The following is a 5,424-nucleotide window of genomic DNA, read 5'->3' as shown; positions in this document are numbered from 1 at the left end:
TCGTCGAAGATCAAGTCTCCGCGGATGTCCACGATGTAGTTCAAGCTTCCGAAACTGACCTGATAGCCAGGGGCGTAGCTATCGATCTGCTCCAGATGGCCAAGCGAGTTGGCCCGTAGTACGAAGCCGCTGAACACGAAGATCTGTCCGGGGAGGAAGGTTTCTCCTTGGACAGCGTCACTATAGACGATTGAAGGGGCCATCGCACCTTTCGTCGACGGCATAGTGGAACTCTCAATGAAAGCACAAATATCAGTGTCAAAACCGGCGGATGTCGGGTAGGGGGTCCCGAACTGTGCGTTTAAGGTCGATGGTTGCAAGAGATGGGGGACACGATGTTTACCCAGCTTCGAGCCCTCTCTACGGAGGTAATACCCTACTTCCTGCTTGATTGATCTTGATGAATATGAGTGTTACAAGAGTTGATCTACCACGAGATCGTAATGGTCAAACCCTAGAAGTCTAGCCTGTATGACTACGGTAATGAGTATCTCCTTTCCGGACTACACCCTCCGGTTTATATAGGCACCGGTGAATCTTGGGTTACATAGAGTCAGTTACATAGGAAGAAATCTTCATAGTTGATCGCCAAGCTTGCCTTCCACGCCAAGGAGAGCCCTGTCCGGACACGGGTACAGTCTTCGGCCTTCACGTCTTCACAGCCCATCAGTCCGGCCCATGGATAACAGGCCGGATGCCCGAGGACCCCTTAGTCCAGGACTCCCTCACTCATCGCCTGCGCCTAGTGCGCGCCCGCGCCGTCCACCGTCTCGCTCCGCCGTCCCGCTCCGCCCCTGTCCCTTGCCCTGGCCAGCGCCCTCCTCCGCCCCAGCCGGTGCCAGGGACCAGTCGGGCTGCATGCGCCCCGTCGCCATGGTGGCCTCGCCCCGCTGCGACGCTCGGAGACCCCCGCACCCTGCCTAGCTCGCCGTGGCCACCGACATCCCCCTGCTCCGGCGCCCTGCCGGGTCTGCCTGCCCGCTCAGGCTGCGCCCCACGCCTGTGCCCGCTAAGGCCACATGGGCCTTTGACAACTGGGTCCGCCCTCTCTATGACTATGACGAATGGGGCCCACGCCCGTGATGTCTACTACGCAACCTTCTTCTTGTAGACGTTGTTGGGCCTCCAAGTGCAGAGGTTTGTAGGACAGTAGCAAATTTCCCTCAAGTGGATGACCTAAGGTTTATCAATCCGAGGGAGGCGTAGGATGAAGATGGTCTCTCTCAAACAACCCTGCAACCAAATAGCAAAGAGTCTCTTGTGTTCCCAACACACCCAATACAATGGTAAATTGTATAGGTGCACTAGTTCGGCGAAGAGATGGTGATACAAGTGCAATATGGATAGTAGATATGGGTATTTGTAATCTAAAAATATAAAAACAGCAAGGTAACTAATGATAAAAGTGAGCGTAAACGGTATTGCAATGCTAGGAAATAAGGCCTAGGGTTCATACTTTCACTAGTGCAAGTTCTCTCAACAATAATAACATAATTGGATTATATAAATATCCCTCAACATGCAACAAAGAGTCACCCCAAAGTCACTAATAGCGGAGAACAAACAATTATTGTAGGGTACGAAACCACCTCAAAGTTATTCTTTCGGATCGATCTATTCAAGAGTTGGTACTAGAATAACACCTTAAGACACATATCAACCAAAAACCTAATGTCACCTAGATACTCCAATGTCACCACAAGTATCCGTGGGTATGATTATACGATATGCATCACACAATCTCAGATTCATCTATTCAAACCAACACAAAGTACTTCAAAGAGTGCTCCAAAGTTTCTACCGGAGAGTCAAGACAAAAGCGTGTGCCAACCCCTATGCATAAGTTCACGAGCGGAACCTGCAAGTTGATCACCAAAACATACATCAAGTGGATCACGTGATATCCCATTGTCACCACAGATAAGCACATGCAAGACATACATCAAGTGTTCTCGAATCCTTAAAGACTCAATCCGATAAGATAACTTCAAAGGGAAAACTCAATCCATCACAAGAGAGTAGAGGGGGAGAAACATCATAAGATCCAACTATAATAGCAAAGCTCGTGGTACATCAAGATCATGCCAAATCAAGAACACGAGAGAGAGAGAGAGATCAAACACATAGCTACCGGTACATACCCTCAGCCCCGAGGGTAAACTACTCCCTCCTCGTCATGGAGAGCGCCGGGATGATGAAGATGGCCACCGGTGATGGATCCCCCCTCCGGCAGGGTGCCGGAATAGGGTCCCGATTGGTTTTTGGTGGCTACAGAGGCTTGCGGCGGCGGAACTCCCGATCTATTCCGTTCCCCGATGTTTTTAGGGTATATGGATATACTAGCAAAAATGCCCGTGCGTTGCAACGGGTCATAAAATTTATAATACTTCAACAACAATCATGTCAAATATATATACCTTTATGATGGACATGCACATCAAACAACATTGTCAACTCCATTTTTACCGTTAGATCACTCTCAGTGTATATAATATATGTTTTGTAACAATGCTACCTTCCCTAGACATTCATTATTATTCTACTTGGATTCATACGGTTCACATACTGCACAAAAAAGGGTTCTTATGTGATTTTCGTGCATACTGCAACATAGAACATCGATCCCCTTACCGAAAGCACACACGCACCCGCACGTCCTGCCTGTGTTTTATGGAAAATATGGGACTACAAAAATGCATGTATGTGTTGATTCGATAGAAATAGAGGAGCGGGACATATGGTATCAACTAAATCACCATGACAAATATTGTTCAACAAACACACATAACATGGATATTGGGAAAAAAGGACTATAAACATATGCGGCCAAAGAGATTGACAATAAAATTCAAAATCTCATTTTTGCGGCGTTGCCAGAAGAAAGTTGCCTCTCTATCTTATCAGAAAATGTATAGAGCATCTTATTTTTCTCATGGAGAAAATTAAGATCTATCCTGCAATTTCAATGGAATGAACGGATTGAGAATAACATTCCATGATGTATCTAGTAAAACAGAAGCAATTGTAAGGCCAAAAACATGTATGCTTTAGAGGTAACACTGAATTAAAATTCTTGCTAAAACTAATGGATAAACTGTATTTCTCCTGGAGATGCATCCATCAACGGGCAGAAAACATAATTACCCACCTCTGAACTTGAGTACAGTTGTATCAAAGGAAGCCTCCAGCAAAAAAAGAAGAGGGTAAGTCACGCATTAGTAGAGGCCAGAAAAGGCACGAACAAATCAAGCATGCGTCATGCTTTGCTATGATATCAGACGACTGGGTACTTAAACTACAACGTTGGCTACCAATGAATTTTTTTCGATTTAGCTCACTAATGGTACCTGGCCTGACAGTGCTCATACTACTTTTGCTATAATATTTGTATCAAACCATCTGTACCTCTTTTTGTCTTACACATCTTAGTTCACTATGGAATTGACAGGCATACACCTTGCACCAGGAGTGTCCCATCAAGACGAAGATCCACAACCGCTTCTACAGTCGACTTGACTGTTTAATAGGTGACTTGCAGTGCATATGTGTCCATGAGTATATGATAGTAAGTCAATTAAGAACCATAGTAGTTCTGAAATTTGGGGCATTTGCACTTGTCTGTCCGATGGAAACAAGGCTGGAGGTGCTGGAGGTTCTAAAATTTGGGGCATTTGCACTCGCGGCGCCCTGCGCTATCCCCTCTTCCTGACTCCTCAGAATCCTTCTTCATCCGTTCTTTTACACTTGCTTTCTTTTTCAGCGCGGCTGGGGAATTGTACGTATCGCCACATCTGCCCCCTCGTATCAACCTTGAGGCCCACTACTCTGGCGAACCGGCCTCGACATGACGGAGCGGAGCTCCTAGATCGGAGGCGCTGATTTGGGCGGCGTGTTATGTACCATGACTTGTATCATATATACTCTCGGTCAGTTCCAAACATTCTCTATACATTTGTAAAAAAATCGAGATATTTGTAAATTTTGTATTTCAGTTCCACTTATTGTACATGTAAAATCGAACGCTCTGTTCCCTACCTACTTAATCTTGATTTAATATCTAAATCCAGTACGATCTAAGCTCATTAGCTAACTATCATTGCAAAGACAGCAGCAGTCCGGACGGCGATAGGATGATCCTCCTCTTGCTGCGCTCGGAGATGGTCTCCAGCCTCGGCGACCATGGGCAGCCCTTTGCCCCGACCAGCTGCTCGTAGTGCTGCTTCTGCTCCAGCGTGCTGCACAGCTCCGTCGCTGACCTATTCACCCTTCCCGACGCGCGCTAGCCGGCAGCCGTTGACGCTTCTCGATGAACTGCAGCAGGACCCGGATAAGCACCGTGGAGCCATCATCGCCGCCCTTGACGTACTCGAACGGGCACTGTACGTGGCATGCAAGCTGCCCACGTCTTCCTGCCCCCGGCGCGGCCAACAGCGATCCAAGCGTGGCCGCCTTGCCGCTGCTGTTGCCGCCAGGAGGGTTGGACAGGAGGCGCCGGGGGACCACGAAACAGGTCTGGCCCGGCAGTAGTCGCTCCCCCGGCCATGCGATGGGGACCAGGAGGCCGACGAAGGACCGGGCCGGGCAGACCACGAAGTAGCTCTGGCCAGGCAGAAGTCGCTCCCCCGGCCACGCGATGGGGACCAGGAGGCTGACGAAAGAGTGGGCCGCTCTTGACGTACTCGAACGGGCACTGCCGTGGCCTGCAAGCTGCCCCCGTCTTCCTGCCCCCTGACGCAGCCAACAACTACGCGAGCGTGGCCGCCTTGCCGCTGCTGTTGCCGCCGGGAGGGTTGGAGAGGACGCGCCGAGGGACCACGAAGTAGGTCTGGCCCGACAGTAGTCGCTCCCCCGGCCACGCGATGGGGACCAGGAGGCCGGCGAAGGAGTAGGCCGGGCAGACCACATGGTCTGCCGAGAGCAGCTCGGTCGTCACGTCCGTGGCGTGAAGACACTGCCGTTGCCCTCGTCGTTGTCGTTGTTGTCGTTGGTGACCGGTAGCGCCCCTGTCCGCCTGCCCCATTACAGCAGCCTGGCCGTCGCAGGACTTGGCCGCTGCCGACATGCTCACGCATGGGGAGAGGCCGTTGCCCATGGTGCAAAAGAACAGAAGCTTCTAGATGGTGGAGGAGACGTTGGATGAGCTAGCTAGGCAGTCAGCTGGAGCATTGTGGCATGTGAATCACTCCGGACCCTCGCAATGATTGGATGACGGGTTGACAACGGAAGTTCCAGCCAGACAATGGACGGCGTAGGACGTACAAACCCGGACTAAAATTTAGGTAGGTCTACTTTTAAATCTCAGCCGTCAATCTTCATGTTTAACATAAAATCGACGGATATAAAAAGATGACATATGGAGAACTATGAAAGCCTCTGTCTTTTAATATTAGGTATAGATATAGGCGAAAGACGTCGGTCAGGGGA

The 5,424-nt window shown here is 49.7% G+C and overlaps 1 pseudogene; it reads right to left on the bottom strand.

Moving 5' to 3' along the window:
- Positions 1–4,093: 4,093 nt before the first annotated feature.
- LOC119358944 lies at positions 4,094–5,092 on the bottom strand (annotated as a pseudogene).
- Between the last annotated feature and the right edge of the window lie 332 nt (positions 5,093–5,424).

The sequence above is a fragment of the Triticum dicoccoides genome, chromosome 2A (assembly GCF_002162155.2).
Source record: "Triticum dicoccoides isolate Atlit2015 ecotype Zavitan chromosome 2A, WEW_v2.0, whole genome shotgun sequence".
Taxonomy (NCBI): Eukaryota; Viridiplantae; Streptophyta; class Magnoliopsida; order Poales; family Poaceae; genus Triticum; species Triticum dicoccoides.
The sequence above is the reverse complement of the archived record's forward strand: the minus strand, read 5'-3'. Positions and strand labels throughout refer to the sequence as shown.